This window comes from Eschrichtius robustus, chromosome 16 (genome assembly GCF_028021215.1).
Source record: "Eschrichtius robustus isolate mEscRob2 chromosome 16, mEscRob2.pri, whole genome shotgun sequence".
Taxonomy (NCBI): domain Eukaryota; kingdom Metazoa; phylum Chordata; class Mammalia; order Artiodactyla; family Eschrichtiidae; genus Eschrichtius; species Eschrichtius robustus.
In genome coordinates, this window is record NC_090839.1 from 19147409 (window position 1) to 19168494 (window position 21086).

The following is a 21086-nucleotide window of genomic DNA, read 5'->3' on the forward strand; positions in this document are numbered from 1 at the left end:
TCTCCACTTGCCATGTGATAAGGGCTTTCCAGTTCTAGAAGAATTTGTAGCAAAAGTCATGCCATGAGAGTGAGTCTACTGCGGATGTTACACTGACCAGCTTTGCTGATAACTGTGCTGAAAGGATCCTCTGATGTTCAGCAGTGAACTCAGCCAGCAAGCTGTCCACTCCTTGTACCCCCCAGGCTAGCTGTCCCCACCCTGGACTGTTGTTTGTTACCTCAGTGTGTCAGGTTCTTACCTGCTTATCTGGCCCCCATTTCTTGCCCGGGTCTATTTTTTCCCCTTGCCTCCTTATTTTTTGCCCTCTTCAACTTAAAACTATCTGGTTAAAAACTAGACCTTCTAACTTTGCCTTAGTTAGCATTCCCTGCCAAGGCACTGACCCTGAGCACCTGCCAGAAGATATTTTTATTGCCTTTGGTTTTATTATAGATGACAAAATACATGGAATTGGATTTCTTTTTCCCAGGATTTGTTTGCTAGTTTATCTCAACACCAGATGGTTTTTTCTGATTGATTTATTATTATAGGCAGTTTGATTCTTAAAGCCTTTTTTGATCTTACTGGAGCACCTTGGACCATGAGTCCCATGTGACCCATATGTTGAGAGGAGGTATAAATGGAAGCTTCAAAAAGTTGACACCAAACATGGGAACTGAAGCAATCGTTACACCTCAGACTAATAGTCTACTGGTTTTAAGATGACTTTTACTTTGGGGAATCTATAAATTCTTTGAAATTGCTACTCTTAGAAAAAGCCACAGTTATTTTTCCTGGGCTACTATATTGTCTTCAGTTCTAATTTTGAGGGTGAGTGCAAGAACAGATTGTGTCCAGCCCAAGTTACATTTATAACTTCAAACAATTGTTCTCTCATAGTCTTTAGCAAAAATTTTTTAGAGAAAAGACTTTTAAAGACTTCCTCCCCTCCCTCCCAATTATAGTTGATACTTTAAGCTCTAACTAACCAAGGGTGTTTGAGCACAATCTTTGGCAAAGTAGCTAATGTTTCACAATCAATTTTTTTTTATTTGAACTATATGAAAGAGAGCTCATGATACCATTCTATGAAGTCTACTAAACAACTTACTCTTATCAGGGAATATACAAGATTCATGTGTGTCGATTTCTCTACTAGGAACTGAAGATGAAAATTAACTATAAATCAAGGAAATGAAAATCCTTGAGTTCTAACCTTTTGCATAGACAAAAGCAAACAGCAAGACCCTGAATAGTTGACATTCCTTCTCTGGAATATGAATACTGGGCTCTCCGTGGTAAATGTAAACTTTATATTTGTGACTTATTCCAGGCTGTACTTAGTAGATTACCTAGATATCCGTAGACAGACAACTAAAGGAAGTTATGTCATTACCTTATCAAGGACATTTTAAGGTAACTTAAAATTATGTCATAGAATGGAAAGATATCCCATGTCCATGGATTGGAAGGCTTGATATAAAGATGGCAGTACTACCCAAAGTGCTCTGTGGATTTAATGAAATCTGTCCCAAAATCCAGGCAGCCTTTTTTGCAGAAATGGAAAAGTTGATCCTAAAATTCATATGAAATTGCCAGGGACTCCGAATAGTCAAAACAATCTTGAAAAAGAAAGATATAGTTGAAGGACTCATGCTTCCCAATTTTAAAAAAGCTACAATAGGCCTCTCGCCTTCTGAGATGGCCCACACTCTGTCTATGGAGTATGTTTCTCCTAGGGCCATTCTCGCCTTTTGAGATGGACCGGATTCTGTCTATGGAATGTGTATCTCTCTAAATAAATCCACTTCTTACCTTAAAAAAATAATAATCAAATAATCAAAACAATGTGGTACTGGCATAAGGATGGACAACATAGATCAATGGAATGGAATTGAAAGTCCAGAGGTAAACCCATTTATCTATAGTCAATTGATTTTTGACAAGGGTACCAAGTCCATTCAGTGGGGGAAAGGACAGTCTTCAACAAATGGTGCTGGGATAACTGGATAGCCACATGCAAAAGAATGAAGTTATATTCCAGCCTCACACCATATACTAAAATTAACTCAAAATGAACCAAATACCTAATTGGAAGAGCCAAAACTCTTAGAAGGAAACATAAGGGTAAATATTCATGACCTTGAATTTGGTAATGGATTCTTAGAAATGACACTAATGGCATGAGCGACAAAAGAAAAAATTAGATACATGGGACTTCATCAAAATTTACAACTTTTGTGCATCAAATGACATTTTTTTTTAAACATCTTTATTGGAGTATAATTGCTTTACAATGGTTAGTTTCTGCTTTATAACAAACAGAATCAGCTATACATATACATATATCCCCATATCTCCTCCCTCTTGCGTCTCCCTCACACCCTCCCTATCCCACCCCTTTAGGTGGTCACAAAACACTGAACTGATCTCCCTGTGCTATGTGGCTGCTTCCCGCTAGCTATCTATTTTACATTTGGTAGTGTATATATGTCCATGCCACTCTCTTACTTCGTCCCAGCTTACCCTTCCCCCTTCCCGTGTCCTCAAGTCCTTTCTCTACATCTGCGTCTTTATTCCTGCCCTGCCCCTAGGTTCTTCAGAACCATTTTTTTTTTTTTTTAGATTCCATATATATGTGTTACCATACGGTATATGTTTTTCTCTTCCTGACTTACTTCACTCTGTATGACAGACTCTAGGTCCATCCACCTCACTACAAATAACTCAATTTCGTTTCTTTTTACGGCTGAGTAATATTCCATTGTATATATGTGCCACATCTTCTTTATCCATTCATCTGTCGATGGACACTTAGGTTGCTTCCATGTCCTGGCTATTGTAAATAGAGCTGCAGTGAACATTGTGGTACATGACTCTTTTTGAATTATGGTTTTCTCAGGGTATATGCCCAGTAGTGGGATTGCTGGGTCGTATGGTAGTTCTATTTTTAGTTTTTTAAGGAACCTCCATACTGTTCTCCATAGTGGCTATAACAATTTACATTCCCACCAACAGTGCAAGAGGGTCCCCTTTTCTCCACATCCTCTCCAGCATTTATTGTTTGTAGATTTTTTGATGATGGCCATTCTGACTGGTGTTAGGTGATACCTCATTGTAGTTTTGATTTTCATTTCTCTGATGATTAGCGATGTTGAGCATCCTTTCATGTGTTTGTTGGCAATCTGTATATCTTCTTTGGAGAAATGTCTGTTTAGGTCTTCTGCCCATTTTTGGATTGGGTTGTTTGTTTTTTTGATATTGAGCTGCATGAGCTGCTTGTAAATTTTGGAGATTAATCCTTTGTCAGTTGCTTCATTTGCAAATATTTTCTCCCATTCTGAGGGTTGTCTTTTCGTCTTCTTTATGTTTTCCTTTGCTGTGCAAAAGCTTTTAAGTTTCACTAGGTCCCATTTGTTTATTTTTGTTTTTTTTTTCCCATTTCTGTAAGAGGTGGGTCAAAAAGGATCTTCCTGTGATTTATGTCATAGAGTGTTCTGCCTATGTTTTCCTCTAAGATTTTTATAGTGTCTGGCCTTACATTTAGGTCTTTAAACGATTTTGAGTTTATTTTTGTGTATGGTGTTAGGGAGTGTTCTAATTTCATTCTTTTCCATGTAGCTGTCCAGTTTTCCCAGCACCACTTATTGAAGAGGCTGTCTTTTCTCCACTGTATATTCTTGCCTCCTTTATCAAAAATAAGGTGACCATATGTGCTTGGGTTTATCTCTGGGCTTTCTGTCCTGTTCCATTGATCTATATTTCTGTTTTTGTGCCAGTACCATACTGTCTTGATTACTGTAGCTTTGTAGTATAGTCTGATGTCCAGGAGCCTGATTCCTCCAGCTCCATTTTTCTTTCTCAAGATTGCTTTGGCGATTTGGGGTCTTTTGTGTTTCCATACAAATGTGAAATTTTTTGTTCTAGTTCTGTGAAAAATGCCATTGGTAGTTTGATAGGGATTGCATTGAATCTGTAGATTGCTTTTGGTAGTAGAGTCATTTTCACAATGTTGATTCTTCCAATCCAAGAACATGGTATATCTCTGTCTGTTTGTATCATCTTTAATTTCTTTCATCACTGTCTTATAGGTTTCTGCATACAGGTCTTCTGTCTCCTTAGGTGGGTTTATTCCTTGGTAGTCTATTCTTTTTGTTGCACTGGCAAATGGGAGTGTTTCCTTAATTTCTCTTTCAGATTTTTCATCATTACTGTATAGGAATGCAAGAGATTTCTGTGCATTAATTTTGTATCCTGCTCCTCTACCAAATTCACTGATTAGCTCTAGTAGTTTTCTGGCAGCATCTTTAGGATTCTCTATGTGTAGTATCATGTCATCTGCAAACAGTGACAGCTTTACTTCTTCTTTTCTGATTTGGATTCCTTTTATTTCTTTTTCTTCTCTGATTGCTGTGGCTAAAATTTCCAAAACTTTGTTGAATAATAGTGGTGCGAGTGGACAACCTTGTCTTGTTCCTGATCTTAGAGGAAATGCTTTCAGTTTTTCACCATTGAGAACGATGTTGGCTGTGGGTTTGTCATATATGGACTTTATTATGTTGAGGTAAGTTCCCTCTATGCCTACTTTCTGGAGGGTTTTTATCATAAATCAGTGTTGAATTTTGTTGAAAGCTTTTTCTGCATCTAATGAAATGATCATATGGTTTTTATCCTTCAATTTGTTAATATGGTTTATCCCATTGATTGATTTGCATATATTGAAGAATTCTTGCATTCCTGGGTTAAACCCCACTTGATCATGGTGTATGATCCTTTTAATGTGCTGTTGGATTCTGTTTGCTAGTATTTTGTTGAGGATTTTTGCATCTATGTTCCTCAGTGATATTGGCCTGTAGTTCTCTTTCTTTGTGACATCTTTGTCTGGTTTTGGTATCAGGGTGATGGTGGCCTCGTCGAATGAGTTTGGGAGTGTTCCTCTCTCTGCTATATCTTGGAAGAGTTTGAGAAGGATAGGTGTTAGCTCTTCTCTAAATGTTTGATAGAATTCTCCCGTGAAGCCATCTGGTCCTGGGCTTTTGTTTGTTGGAAGATTTTTAATCGCAGTCTCAATTTCAGTGCTTGTGATTGGTCTGTTTATATTTTCCATTTCTTCCTGGTTCAGTCTTGGAAGGTTGTGCTTTTCTAAGAATTTGTCCATTTCTTCCAGGTTGTCCATTTTATTGGCATAGAGTTGCTTGTAGTAATCTCTCATGATCCTTTGTATTTTTGCAGTGTCAGTTGTTACTTCTCCTTTTTCATTTCTAATTCTATTGATTTGAGTCTTCTCCCTTTTTTTCTTGATGAGTCTGGCTAATGGTTTATCACTTTTATCTTCTCAAAGAACCATCTTTTAGTTTTATTGATCTTTGCTATTGTTTCCTTTGTTTATTTTTCATTTATTTCTGATCTGATGTTTATGATTTCTTTCCTTCTGCTAACTTTGGGGTTTTTTTTTGTTGTTGTTCTTCTTTCTCTAATTGCTTTAGTTGTAAGGTTAGGTTGTTGATTTGAGACGTTTCTTGTTTCTTGAGGTAGGATTGTATTGCTATAAACTTCCCTCTTAGAACTGCTTTTGCTGCATCCATAGGTTTTGGGTCGTCATGTTCTCATTGTCATTTGTTTCTAGGTATTTTTTGATTTCCTCTGATTTCTTCAGTGATCTCTTGGTTATTTAGTACTGTATTGTTTAGCTTCCATGTGTTTGTATTTTTGACAGATTTTTTCCTGTAATTGATATCTAGTCTCATAACGTTGTGGTCAGAAAAGATACTTGATATGATTTCAATTTTCTTAAATTTACCAAGGCTTGATTTGTGATCCAAGATATGATCTATCCTGGAGAATGTTCCATGAGCACTTGAGAAGAAAGTGTATTCTGTTGTTTTTGGGTGGAATGTCCTATAAATATCAATTAAGTCCACCTGGTTTAATGTATCATTTAAAGCTTGTGTTTCCTTATTTATTTTCATTTTGGATGATCTGTCCATTGGTGAAAGTGGGGTGTTAAAGTCCCCTACTATGATTGTGTTACTGTCGATTTCCCCTTTTATGGCTGTTAACATTTGCCTTATGTATTGAGGTGCTCCTATGTTGGGTGCATAAATATTTACAATTGTTACAGCTTCTTCTTGGATTGATCCCTTGATCATTATGTAGTGTCCTTCTTTGTCTCTTGTAATAGTCTTTATTTTAAAGTCTATTTTGTCTGATATGAGAATTGCTACTCCATCTTTCTTTTGATTTCCATTTGCATGGAATATCTTTTTCCATCCCCTCAGTTTCAGTCTATATGTGTCCCTAGGTCTGAAGTGGGTCTCTTGTAGACAGCATATATACGGGCCTTGTTTTTGTATCCATTCAGCCAGTCTGTGTCTTGTGGTTGGAGCATTTAATCCATTTACATTTAAGGTAATTGTTAATATGTATGTTCCTATTACCAGTTTCTTAATTGTTTTGGGTTTGTTAGTGTAGGTCTTTAACTTCTCTTATGTTTCCTGCCTAGAGAAGTTCCTTTAGCATTTGTTGTAAAGCTGGTTTGGTGGTGGTGAATTCTCTTAGCTTGTGCTTATCTGTTAAGGTTTTAATTTCTCCGTGGAATCTGAGTGAGATCCTTGCTGGGTAGAGTAATCTTGGTTGTAGGTTTTTCCCTTTCATCACTTTAAATACATCCTGCCACTCCCTTCTGGCTTGCAGAGTTTCTGCTGAAAGGTCAGCTGTTAACCTTATGGGGATTCCCTTGTATGTTATTTGTTGTTTTTCCCTTGCTGCTTTTAATATTTTTTCTTTGTATTTAATTTTTGATAGTTTGATTAATATGTGTCTTGGCGTGTTTCTCCTTGGATTTATCCTGTATGGGACTCTCTGTGCTTCCTGGACTTGGTTGACTATTTCCTCTCCCATATTAGGGAAGTTTTCAACTGTAATCTCTTCAAATATTTTCTCAGTCCCTTTCTTTTTCTCTTCTTCTTCTGGGACCCCTGTAATTCGAATGTTGGTGCATTTAATGTTGTCCCAGAGGTCTCTGAGACTGTCCTCAATTCTTTTCATTCTTTTCTGTTTATTCTGCTCTGTGGTAGTTTTTTCCACTATTTTATCTTCCAGGTCACTTATCCATTCTTCTGCCTCAGTTATTCTGCTATTGATTCCTTCTAGAGAATTTTTAATTTCATTTATTGTGTTGTTCATCATTGTTTGTTTGCTCTTTAGTTCTTCTAGGTCCTTGTTAAATGTTTCTTGTGTTTTCTCCATTCTATTTCCAAGATTTTGCATCCCCTTTACTATCATTACTCTGAATTCTTTTTCAGGTAGACTGCATATTTCCTCTTCCTTTGTTTGGTCTGGTGGGTTTTTACCTTGCTTCTTCATCTGCTGTGTGTTTCTCTGTCTGCTCATTTTGCTTAGCTTACTGTGTTCGGGGTTTCTTTTTCACAGGCTACAGGTTCGTAGTTCCCGTTGTTTTTGGTGTCTGCCCCCAGTGGGTGAGGTTGGTTCAGTGGCTGGTGTAGGTTTCCTGGTGGAGGGGACTGGTGCCTGTGTTCTGGTGGATGAGGCTGGATCTTGTCTTTCTGATGGGCAGGACCATGTCCGGTGGTGTGTTTTGGGGTGTCTGTGGCCTTATTATGATTTTAGGCAGCCTCTTTGCTGCTAATGGGTGGGGTTGTGTTCCTGTCTTGCTAGCTGTTTGGCATAGGGTGTCCAGCACTGTAGCTTGCTGGTCGTTGAGTGGAGCTGGGTCTTAGCATTGAGATGGAGATCTCTGGGTGAGCTTTTGCCGTTTTTTTTGCCGTTTGATATTACGTGGAGCCGGGAGGTCTCTGGTGGACCAATGTCCTGAACTTGGCTCTCCTACCTCAGAGGCACCGGCCTGATACCCTGCCGGAGCACCAAGACCCTGTCAGCCACACGGCTCCACACTCCGGAAACCCATACTCCAGAGGCCCTCCTTTCGATGTGCTTCCTCTCCCTGCTGCACAGGTCCTAACCAAATGACATTATTAAGAAAGTGGAAAGACAATCTATAGAATGGGAGAAAATATGCAAATCTGAGAAGGACCTAGTATCCATAATACATTAAAAAAAAAAGAAACCTCTAACAACTCAACAACAAAAAGAAAAACAACCCAATTAAAATATGGGCAAAGACTTCATTGGACATTTATCCAAAGAAGATATACAAATGGCCAACAATTATATGAAAAGATGTGCAATGTCATCGGTCATTAAGGAAATGCAAATCAGCCACAATGAAATACTGCTTCACACCCACAAGGATGGCTATAATTTAAAAACATCCCCAACGGAAAATATGAAGTGTTAGTGAGGATGTCGGACCCTTGTGCTTTGCTGGCGAGAATGTAAAATTGTGTAGCCACCGTGGGGAACAGTTTGGCAGTTCCTCAGAAAGTTAAATATAGACTTACCATATGACCCAGCAGTTCTACCTCTGGATACATACCCCAAATAATTGAAGACAGGTATTCAAACAAGTACTTGTACACAGATGTTCCTAGCAGCACTATTCACAGTAGCCAAAAGGTAGGAACAACCCAGATGTCCATCAGTGGACGAATGGGTGAACAAAATGTGATTTATCCATACAATGGAATATTTTTTAGCCATAAAAAGGAGTAAAGTACTGATGCAGCTATAATGTGGAAACACCTCAAAACATCATGCTAAGTGAAAGAAGGCAGGCACAAAAGGTCACATATTGTGTGATTACATTTATGTGAAATATCCGGAATAGATAAATTCATTGAGACAAAGAGCATATTAGTGGTTGCCAGGGGCTGGAGCAGGGAGAATGGTAGTGACTGCTTCATGAGTACAAGGTTTCATTTGGGGATGACTAAAATGTTTTGGAACTAGATACAGGTGAGGGTTGTACAGCATTGTGAATATACTAAATGCCATTGAATTGTACACATTAAAATGGTTAATTTTATGTTATGTGAATTTTCCCTCAAATTTGAAAAATTACATCATATAGTTTTTGTGATCTCATAAATAACTGTGGCTTTGCTGTCATAGTTACCTTGTGACTGTTGGAATCCATGTGCTTTGTAGCATTAGTACATTGGGAAAGTTCTTTCCAGCTGTGGGCAAGAAAACACGAAGACAGATGATCCCAAGTGGGTTTCTTCGTAGAATAACAATTAAGGAATATAGCCTTTTCTTTTTTACTTGTGGAAGCTGTTAAAACTTCTACCTTGAGTGGGCCCTTGGTTGTTTTAAAATGTGATCTGGACTGATAGGATTTGGTCTCTTCATTTAATTTGAAAAAGCATGTTTAAAATAACTTTATATTATTTGGAGATGGAGCAGCTTTTGGTTTTATGAAAATTAGGAGTAATTTTTAAAGAATGTGAGATATACATATGGAATTGCCGTAAGATTTTTCTGGTGGTTTGCTGTGTTGCACTGCCAGAGACTTCTGTGTCACTTTCGAAAGCCATTACGAGTGCTTTTTATTGTCAGTGGAATTGGTGTCAGGAATAAGAAATTTTTTTTTTCAGATCAAGGACATCTTGTGCAAAAACTAAAAACCTTAGTTTCGTATTTTAATCTTATACCTGTTTTGTTTTTTGAAGGAGGGACTTTAGGTTAGATTCTGGCAAAAAGATCTGAGCTTGAGAAGGGCATCTTACTCAGAAAAGTAGAAGTGCTTTGCCAGTGATCATGAAGCTTTTCTTTATGTATGGAGTTGATGCTTCTGCCTCAGGGTCATGCTCCTGCCCCTGTGGTGTATGTGGACTTGTTTCTCAAGCAGATGTTATTTATGCTAGTTGTCTTGCACGCTTCCACCTGGCTCCTCTTATGATCCACAACGTGCCATCCAGGCTAAGGGTTTGCAGACTTGAAGCAAACAAAGCGAAGTGGTTTGTAGTGGATTGAACCCAAAGCTTTTGGCGTCATTAGCATCGGGTCCCAATCAACTGAACTAGAGAGCAAAGAATAAATGCCTTGCTTGAATGAGGGATTTGAAATTTTAAAGTTAGAAGGGATCTGGTAAGCATGGCAAAATATCTAGAATAAATGTAATAATCTGTAGTGGGTGAATGTAAGCAGCTGAAAATCATGATTTCTTCTGAGTTCCACAAAATTAGGAAGAGTTCCTTTCTGTGATGTTCACTGGATAATTTTTTAAATTAAGAAAAGGTCAGTTTTTTAAGTGGTGGAGAATTTAAAGTTTTTAATAAATTATTAATTAGGACAGTTTTCCAACAAGAGCTAATTTAGCTATTGAGCTACTACTATACCATAAGAGCAATAGAAGAAAGTGAAATCGGTAGATGAGACTACAGCTTCCTGCAAGATCATGTGTGCCCAGGAACCCCTGCCTGTGAATGGCAGCATATAGTGCATTTCCTTGCACAATTTTCTTAACCTTTCTGTGCTTTCGTCTCCTCCTCTGAGCAATTAGAATAATAGAATCTATCTCACAGGGTTGTTATAAAGGTTGAGTTAGTTAATGTAGTTAAAGCTCTTAGAACAGTGCCTGACACAGAGTAAAAGCTTGAGAGGTGTATGCTACAGACATAAGAATGATGGGGAAAGATCACTTGGAGCTGTGCTGGGTCTTTCTTGCGGCGTGCGGCTTCTCTAATTGTGACGCATGGGCTTAGTTGCCCCGCGGCATGTGGGATCTTAGTTCCCTGACCAGGGATCGAACCCACATCCCTTGCATTGGAGGGTGGATTCTTAACCACTGGACCACCAGGGAAGTCCCCAGGGTGCTTTTTTGAGGGGCAAACTTGTTTACATTCAGATACTCATAGCCCCGACTCTCTCGTGTACCCATGCACCGTTCGAAGTTCTGAGACCCTCTGGTATACTCACTTGAGGGCCATTTTACTGGGCATCTCAACCAAAGAGAATGCTTTGGGAAAGAAATAAAGAATTCAAAAGCAGTGGTTTTTCAACTGCTTCTCAAGTAATTTTAAGATCATGTGAAGCATTTCTGGTCATTTGTTGAAAACGTGGTTATTGTCTCATTCATTCACCAAGAGCTACCATGTGTCTGTCATTGGGTAGAATGGGATGACATAGGGATAGGGGTCAGAGACAAAAGATGAAGATAACATAGCTCCTTAGCCTGGAGCTCAGTCTAGACCATTTGTTTTTAACCTCTAGAATCCATGTGAGGAAAACCCCAGGGCTTTGAATGGAAGAGCATCAGAAAATAGCACATCCTTAATGGTACTCACCCTTGAAGTTGTAAGGCTACGCATCAGTTAATTTTTTAAAATATTATTTAGTTATTTATTTATTTGGTTGCATCGGGTCTTAGTTGCGGCAGGCGGGCTCCTTAGTTGTGGCTCGTGGGCTCCTTAGTTGTGGCATGTGAACTCTTAGTTGCGGCATGCATGTGGGATCTGGTTCCCTGACCATGGATCGAACCTGGGCCCCCTGCATTGGGAGCGAGAAGTCTTAACCACTGTGCCACCAGGGAAGTCCCACACATCAGTTAATTTGATCATTTCTGCTAAGCCATCTCAAACTTAGCCAGGAGAGAAAGATGGAAACTCATTGGTGGAAAGAGATTTTAATGAATCATCTTGTTCTGATCTATCATCAGAGACAATCAAGTTTGCCTTTTTTCCATTGATATTTTTCAGTTACTACTAGCATTTTTAATCATTTAAAATTGCTCATTTGTATTTTAGTGACCTCTTCTTACTCTCCCCACCCCCTTGGTTTTTCTGTTTGTGTATAGTTCTGGAGAAAATGAGTTAGGAAAGGAGATTGATGAGATTGGATAGCTCAGCATCCTAAAATACACTTTATCTCTTTTCTCATGAAGTGAGGATATGTCACTTCTTTTTCAGGACTGGATACAACTGCAGAAGCAACAAGTGAACCTTTAAAGATGCATATGGGGCTGCACAAAGAGAAGAGAGAAACTGGAGAAACCAAGGAAATGAGGAAAAAGTATGTTTCCTGGGTAAATAGTACACTTCTGAATTTAGGTTTCTTGCCATATCAATTACCATTACTTTGTCATGCCTAAGTCTTTATGGCTGTATTTAATCTTTGTATTGCTGTTAAACATTCTTTATTTTCTCCTTCCTTGATTTTATTGCTGAGCTCTTTGATCAAATGATTCTTTTAATCATTTGGATTAATCTAAAAATATCTGTATTGAATATACAATTTAGGTGACTTCTTAGATCACTTGATAGGAACCTGTTATATCTTAGGTTGACCACTGGGTATTATGAAAGTAGAGTTGTGTGTTGTGTCTCTTGTGATGTGCAGGTTTAGTTCAAGGTCAATTTTTTAGTCTGATTGCAAAACATACTTCTGCTTTATTAAATGACTGACTTGAAAAACACTGGTTTGAATACCAAATTATCCAAGCCATGTTCTCAGGCTATAGGATGTGTGGTACTGCTCTCTGGAATATGAAAATTAATACTACAGACAAAGCTGACTGGCCAGTAATTAATGTAAATAAGCATAGCCTCCCCTTGATGAACTAGATGTGCCCTAGTAAAGTTATATACTCATATATGTATATACATATACATCTATACATATACCTATATGAGTTGGGAACTCAGTTTATTCTGTTATTGAGCCACTCACAGGCTTAGATTTTGAGGGGTTTTGTTGTTAAAGTTTTTTAAATAAAGGAAATTTACTACCTTATTTATCATTATAAAGTTAAGAACCTTTCTGAGTAGAACTTTTTGGAAAGAAAGGAGAGGAAATGGAGTCAGGGTCATTGCTGGTATATAATGGAAGTTCTGTGCACAGCAGCCTGACAACTCCATGGCAGCATCACTCCCTCCCCACAAGCCTGGGCCACCCAGCCCATGGGAATTTCCTCACAACTGTCACTTGTGGAACTTCCTGTCTCATGGTGGATTGTGGCAGGCCTACTGTTAGATAGAAGGTATATTCCAGTTTTCTCATTCTTTAACTTTGAGTTGGAAGGTGGAGTAAAAACTATTTAATGGCCTTTGTATATCAATCCTCTAAACTAAAAATGGCATAAGACAAGTTTATTACAAGTGCACTTGTGCACACATTTTCTAGTGCTCACCTTCACACCGACTCTGCATCAGTCACACTGATCTCCTTACGGTTCTTCAGTTAGTTGTGGAATCTTCTCCTCCCAGGTAGCCACGTGGCTCCTGGCCGCCTTCTCCTTCAGGTCTCTGCTGTGGGGGCAAAGTGAATGTGAAGGCCAAAGCCAAATTGGAATCACCAGGAATTTTCTGTGATGTCAGTCTCCCTACCTACTCCCTGGCAGCACTGAGCCACCTCGCCTAGCTCCAGCTTCCCTCCTTTCTCCCTCTCCACTCTTCCTACCTATCAAATGTGACGTTTTGTTTATTCTACACATCATGCTTTTGCTATTTCACCTTTAAGATCTTTTAAAATTAATCTTTCACTTTCAAAGGCACATACCATTTGACTCAGCAATTGCATTTCTAGGAATTGATCTCACATGTGACCTCACACAGATATGCAAGTAATCTTGAACCTCCTCAGCCTCTGTTAAATCTTCATGCATGCTTCTGATTTCAGTAGCACTTGGACTGAGACTAATTATCTCTTGCTGCCACTGTTCCGCTGTTGCCATGGGTCATGTCCCCGTCCAATAACTTGGGCGGCTGCCTGCCTCTTTGCCTGAACTGCAGTGGACTGGAGACTCTGGCACAGGAGCTAACCATGTCCCCTTTCGGGCTTCTTCTTTTGCACTCCTGTTGCCTTACAGCAATCTTTCTCTTCCCATTTGCGAATATTACAAATGGTTTTGCGTTGCGTTTTTTAGACACTTAGATAATTACGTATAGAATAGTGGTATCTCGACTTAGCTGCACATTAGAATCAACTTAGAAGCGTTATAAATTACTAATGTCTCGTCCCACCACCAGAGATGCTGAGGCAGTTTGTCTGGGGTGAGTTGTAAGCATTGGCATTTTAAAAATCTGCCAGGGTGATTTTCACTGCGGTCAAGTTTGAGGACCAGAAATAGTGTTGATTTTTCTATACTGGTGATGACTTTGGTCACTTTAAGCTCATCGTAACCATTCAAGTGATTCCTTTGGGTTTGCAAGTTACAGTGGTATTATATATATTAAAAATTTTGCCTTTTCCTTTATTGTATTTGTATTTCTTATTTGTTTTCATGTTGCTTTGTATTGGAAGGCACTTCTGATCCTATATTAATTAACAGTGATGATAAAATGCTGCTTCACTTTGTGCCTGTTTTTAATGACTGCATGTCTCATTTCTTCCTTGAAGTATACTGTTGACATATGGTTTTAAATAGATACTCTAAAAAGGGTAAGAAAGTATACCTTTATTATCAGTTTTAGAATTTTAAAATTAAGAATATCTGTTGGAGTTTAACAAATGAATTTTTGGTATCTGATGACATGACACAATTTAAAATTTTAACCTATTCCTAGATTCTATTTACTGTTTTTTTTTTTTTTAATTTTTGAGCATAAATTTTAAGTACGCTTCATCTGTAGTTTTCTCTCTTCATTTTCTCTGCCAGTTTTAGAATTGGGTTCATAGAATGAACTAGATAATCTATATCATGACCTTTTTTAGATATGTTTTCAATAATATGTTTTGTTTGTTTCTGGAGAGTTTGAAATGATCCACTAATAAACCATCAGGGGCGAGTTGCTTTGGGGGCGGGGGTGTAGTTATTTATTTTTGCAAAGATGTTGGTCAAGTATTTTAGAATCTCTGTTTTCTGACAATACTTAAAGCAATGCTTGTCCTCTGTTCTTTTTTTAAATAGTCTATAAATTTCTTGTGCAGTGATTTTGTTATATTTTCTAATTTCATTATGATTTCAGAGCTCTGTTATTTCAAGCAGAATGTTGTCGGATTTTGTCTTCTGTTCAACCAGTCTTGAAGATTCTATAACTTATGTGTGAATTTAGCATCTTTAATTTATGGTTGCTTTTGCATTTGTTATGTTTTCTATGTATAATTCGTTTCTTAATTTTTGTATTGCTTAGTTGTCTCTTTCCTGTTACACCTTCTGTTTTATGGAGTGTCCTTTTCTTCTTTTTAACTTTAAGACAAAATTTAAACATGAACAATTCTCTTAGTGCTAAAAATAACATTTGTTCCCTAAATTTATTTACTATCATCAAAGTAAAAGCAGGAACTTTCCTTTCCTTCCATATAAGGAAACTCAAGTTTCTCCCTGTTCTGGCATCCCCTCTTTGTACTTCTCATCTACCCCAGATGTTTTTACCCTTCACATTTTACATTTGTTCTGTGAGGTGCACTAATTCTTCTAGGTTTCAGCCTGATACTCATAAGTATTTTGTTATTCTTGATTAAGTTAGTTAACAACCACTTAAGCCTCACTCTGAGCTGGACAGACACTGAGCTAGGTGCAGTAGATACAAAGAGAAAGGTAGCTCTGTCCTTGCCTTCAAGGTCCCTTTCTGGTTGAGGAGGTGGCATGCATGCAAACCCACAATGGCGAAAGATGTGATGTGTCAGGTGTGCTGGAGACACAGGGAGGGAGGGGATGATGTTCGGTGAGTCAGCGAAGGCATCCTGAATGCTGAGTGTTACTGTGCCAGTAGGGCTTTGTGGGATAGAGGATAAAGCGAATGGGCAAAAGCCTAAAGGTACCTAAGTGGCTGGAGATGAGACTGGACAAAGGGATGCTGGGGCCAGATTGCGAAGCACCTCGAATGCCTGGCCAATGAGTTTCGGCTTTCCGCGGCCCCACCAGAAAGGTTTTAAAGCAGGGGAGTACTCTGTTCAAGCCTGTTTTTAGGAAGATAACTCTGGCTGTCACGTGACTCACGGACTGCAGGGAGGAAGTCAGTTGAGCAGCTGTGGCAGTCATCCAGGTAAGATATGATGAGAACTTAAACAAGGTGGAGGCAGCGGCGATGGAGAAGATGAGGTGTTTTGAGGCGGAATCTAAAAATCCTAGTTCCTGACTCAGGTGAGATTGGGATTAGAGGATGACTTAGAGGGTTTTCTTGTTTGTTTGTTTTAGGGAAGGTAATAACAGACGGTGGAAATATCGACTACCTTATGTCACGGGGTGGATGTTGTGGAGGGGGTCGCAGAGACTACTTTGGAGAGAGACAGAGCATTTTAGGACTTCCTGAGTTTAAAAAATTGTCAACAGATCTAGGAAAACATATCTAGGAGTAATTGGAAATATGAGTTAGAAACTCAGTTGAGATGTAGGGGCTGGAGATAAAGGTTGTGAGATATACTTGCTCCAAGGAGGAGATCAAAGCTATGGAATAGATATAAAGTTCCCCCTGTTAGAGCATGTAGGCAGAAAAAAGGGCTTAGGTTGGCCTCCTGGCCAAGACCAGTCTTTATGTGCAGGAAGTCAAAATGTACTGAGCCCTGTAATACATGTCCTGCACGGGGTGGTGAGAGCTTTTTCAGATGGCTTACTTTATCTTTTTAATAGCCCTGTGTGTAGAAATTATTACTACCCTACTTCGTGGGCCAGGAAACTAAGGCTCCAAGGCACTGTTACTAAGCTAGTAAGTGGGATTGCAAACCAGTCCTGAATGCCAAGCTGATGCTAGAGGAAGAGGTAGGGGAGAAGCAGAAAAGAGTGGTGTGGAAGAGATGGTTTCCTACGAGGGGCAGTGGCCGTCAGTGGCCGTTCACCCAGAGGATCCAGTAGGATAAGGATAAGGAGAAGCTCAGCCACTGGTTTTCTCAGTTAGAAAATTGATAGTGATCCCACCGTGCTCAGTCCACAGGGTATGGAGGTCAGCTCACACTGGAGTCAGACCAGCTGAGGAAATGCAGACAGCGCTGTTGACCGCAGCTCTTGGAGACATCTTGGTGGTAGAGGAATGACAAGAGCATCTGGCCTAGGGGCTTGGCATCATTTTGTTTGTTTAGAGATGACAGCTTGAAGTATTCTGATTCACTCATCTCTTTTCCTTTGAGGTCTTATATTTTAGATTGCCTTGTCTCTGGGCTTCTGTTACTTAAAAAAAAAAAAAAAATCAGAAGTAACTGCTGGATTCCCTTTCACATAACCTGCTTGTTTAACTTGTCAACTTGGAGTCCTTTTCTACGCATTGTTTTCAGATGTTTCCAGGCTGTTGTCTTAGTGACCCACTTTGATTGCTAATTATGTGTGCGATCCTGAGAGCCCCTTCTTGTTTCTTCTCTCAGGTCTTTCCATTCTGGAAGTGGTTTTCGTCTGTCATGTGAATCTTTTGCTCAGTTCAGCTTCGCCCGGAACTTGAATTCATGGACTGTCTCTCTCTTCTAGATGATAGTGTGTTCTTGCATTCTCTGACAATAGGAGAGCATAGTGCTAAGAGCCTGCGCTCTGGAACTAGGCTTGCCTGGGTTCATATTCTGGCTCTACCAGCTACTAGCTGAGTGACCTTGAGCAAGTTACTTTTTGTAACTTCTTTGTGCCTCATTTTCCTTATCTGTAAACTGGAGGCAATAATAATACCTCCTAGCAAGGACTGTGATGAGAGTTGAATGAACTAGTGCATGTAACGGGCTTAGAAGGCACAGCGTCCAGTGCGAGTCGTGTGTTCCACCATTGTTAGCTGTTCCTGTTGTTGTTATTGTTCTGGGGGAAAATAGTGGGAGAGGTAATAACCTTTTCCTGATTGTATTTGGGCCACGCAAATAAGTGATAAATTTACAGTCTGTTGGAGCCTCACTTGGTAAACTGGAAATAGGCAAATCATGGGGACCCAGTAGCAGTCCTTCCGGTCATTAAGGAATTCATCAGTGAACACTTTGAACCTTTGTCCACATGTGGTATCTGGAGTTGCAGATGTCTACTGTGTGACCTCACCTTCCCCATGGCTGTGTTCAGTTGACTTCCATTAAACACAGACCATAAAGTTTTTACCTCTACCTTTCTGAATAGTTCTTCCCAAAAAATGTTATTTAATTTTGCTCATCGCATCAGCAAATAACAGATGCTGGGCAAACCAGCACACAAATTAAGTAACTTTCCTGAAGTCCATGGTGGGGCAGGGACTTAATGAATAAGCGCATGGTATCTGACTCCAGTGGTATTAAAAGAGGAAAAGAGGTTCACTGGTATCTATATATCTGTATCTATATCTACATTTATATAGAGAGTTGCTATTTTAGTTTAGGCTGCTGTAACAAAATAGGGGTGGCTTATAAACAAAAGACATTTTTTTTCTCACTGTCCTGGTGGCTGGGTGCCAGCATGGTCGGGTTCTGGTGAGGGCCCTCTTCCGGGTTGCAGATGGCCTTTTTCTTCTTGTAGCCTCGCATGGTGGAGAGGGGTGAGAGAGCTCTTTTGCGTCCCTTTGATAAGGGCACTAATCCCATTCATGAGGGTTCCACTGTGATGACCTAATTATCTCCCAAAGGCCCCATGTCCTCATACCATCACATTGGGGGTTAGAATTCCAACATGAATTTGGAGGGAGGGAGACACAAACGTTCAGTCCATAATAGGTACCAATCTCTAAAGCCATGTTTATGAACATGCCATATTTTCTTTGACAATGAAGATGTGCTATTTTTACAAGTAGAAGAAAAATAAATCTCATTGAACAAACAAAAAAGTAATAACAAAGTGTTTGCATGACAAACATAATAAGGGGAAATACTATCAACTAACCTCTTGGAGTTTTTAAGGAAAGCGAGCAGGCTTGTGAATGAGGGAGCCAGTAATCCTTTAAGAAACCTTTGCCAGAAATTTGCATAGTCTCAAATCAACTCCTTCAACTTATTTATTATCTATAAAGGAAAGAAAAGGTAGTAACTTTACAGTGCAGAAAGCACCTTAGCCAAGAGATCAAGGTCAGCATCACCAGTAATAAGACAAGCAACATCAATGAACCCCATGATATGATGCACTAAGAAGAACCCAGCATCATTTCTGTGGCATTTTTGCCAGAAATGCGTAACCTCAGTGTAATCATGAGAAAACATCAGGCAAACCCAAATCAAGGGACATTCAACAAAATAACTGATTAATACTTTTGAAAAGTGTCAAGGGCATGAATAACAAGGAAGACTGAGAAGCTGTCACAGACCACAGGAGACTAAGAAATAACGATGAAATACAGTGGGGATCCTGGATAGGATCCTGGGACAGAAAAAGGACATTAGTAGAAAAAAACTGGTGCAATATGAATAAGATCTTTGGTTTAGTTAATAGCACTGTGCCAATATTAATGCCCTGGTTCTGTTCAGTTACTATGGTTATGTAAGATTTGGGGAAGCTGGGTCAGGGACATAAGGAAACTCTCTGTACTATTTTTGCAACTTTTCTGTAAGTCTAAAATTAGCTCAAAATTTAAAATTTTCTGTTTTTTCTCTATCTCATTTTTCTTTTAAGTAAAAAGCCATCATGGGATAGAGAAACTGATTCTGGGTAGAAACTGTCTTAAGAAGAGGAAAGAAAGCTTAGAGTTATGGTCCCTTCTCCAAGTGGGTAAATGTTAATGATGACCTCTCACAGTGTTGCCTCGAGGCTCATTCCAGATATGTTGAATTTCCTAGACCTTTTTAAAGGGTACAGTAGTAAAAAGCTATGCTGATGGGAAATTTTTCTGAAAATTTTATGAAGCCAAGCGGATAGAAAATTAGACAATGCAAGATACTGCACTTAAGGAAAAAAAAAATCCAAACCAGTCTTAAACAGAGCCATGGGTGGGTATCACTTAGTACCCTGGGGTTCTCTGAAGATACTGCTCAGCATTTGCTGCTGAGCCCAAAATGGCCTGAAAATTGGTACACATCCATGCAGAGATGACCAGATCCAGCTGATCCTCTGGAGGCATATGGAGATGAAAGTCCCTCTTTGGTCATTAGAGGCCAAATTAAAGCCCTATAAACAGAAAATTCTTAAAAGCGAGGGGTTTATGACTTGTTCAAATGAAGAATGCTGCAAAGGGACACCAGATTGGGAGTCTGCATGGAGCCTGGGAAGGGTTTGGAGGGTTGGACTCCGTCAGAGTACATCTCGCTCTGTCCACAGGAGGCGAGGTGCCACAGTGGCCTGGGGCGAACATTCTGCTTGCTGCAAAGCTGGGCTTGCTACATATGTAGGTTGAAAACCTTCTTAGAAGTTCTAAATTTGTTCCTCAGGCAACCACCTGATTAGGGATTCTGTTTCCCAGGTGCCCTCATGTTAGGAAAGGACAATTCTGGGTAAATTTCAGAAGCAGTGGGGCTCCTGGAAAGCTATACCCCCTCTAAAATGGGGGGGTGGGGTGAGATCTAATGTGTCTCCATTGAGTTTGGTTGGAATTAAACCAATTCTACCCCCACTCAATTAAGAATTTAATAATCTCAGTGAACTAAAACAAATCATATTTCTGAACTTATAAAGCTGGGGACTAGATCATTTACTTATTGAGTTAACAGATATTTTGTGAGCACCCTTTGCAGGCCAGGCACTGAATTAGGCCCTGAGAACACAGAGGAGCAAGACAGCTGAGCTCCTCACAGAGCCCGCAGGCCAGGAGACTGTGCCTCCGAGCCGGAACCAGCCAGCGCACCAGCCCACTCAAAGGTGCCTCCGCTAAAAGGACCTGGTTCACACTAAGATAAAAGTTTCCCTGTATATAATCCCGTAACTTTTAAACCTCACTGTATATATTTTATGTTATTTTAATTTCCTTCCAATAGTGCTGGAAAGAAAAGGTGTTTTCATGTGTGGTTCATATATTTAAATTACATAATTTGGAAGCAGCATTTGCTGCCTTTAATCGTAAAACCTTCCCCGTCCCCTGGCCGCTCCCCTCGGGCTCTGATGCTGAAGACACTTGGGTAAGGCTTAGCGGGCTTGCTCAGTGCCTACGGCCATCAGAAATGTGTTTACCAAGGCAGAGCGAGCTCTGAGAGGCGCAGCGCAGCCAGCTGGCAGCATCCAAAGGGAGCCAGCCCTTCGCTGCTGCTGCCTGGACTTTTCTCCCTTCCTGAATTTAATCTCTTGGGTCAGATTCCAAACTGAACCTCAAAGCAATGAACCAGTTAGAGTGGTGCTAACTAACTTGATTCCACAACACTGTTAGTAAGCTTTTCCCTGGCCCTCCCTCTAGAGGCTCTGGGCCTTCTTATCCAGTAGAGATGCCTTGAATTGGTAAAATAGTTATTGTAATGAATTT

The 21086-nt window shown here is 39.6% G+C and overlaps 1 protein-coding gene across 3 annotated transcripts in view; it reads left to right on the forward strand.

Annotated features, from left to right (window-relative positions):
- The window catches only part of ZHX3 (zinc fingers and homeoboxes 3), a 138453-nt gene that overhangs the window by 53086 nt on the left and 64281 nt on the right, over positions 1-21086 (forward strand). For 2 of the 3 annotated variants that reach the window (XM_068565731.1, XM_068565730.1), the window contains exon 2: positions 11811-11913. The exons of the other annotated variant lie outside the window; for it this stretch is intronic. The gene's annotated coding sequence lies outside the window, so the exon portion shown is untranslated. The remainder of the gene's footprint in view (positions 1-11810; positions 11914-21086) is intronic. 3 annotated transcript variants of the gene reach the window in all.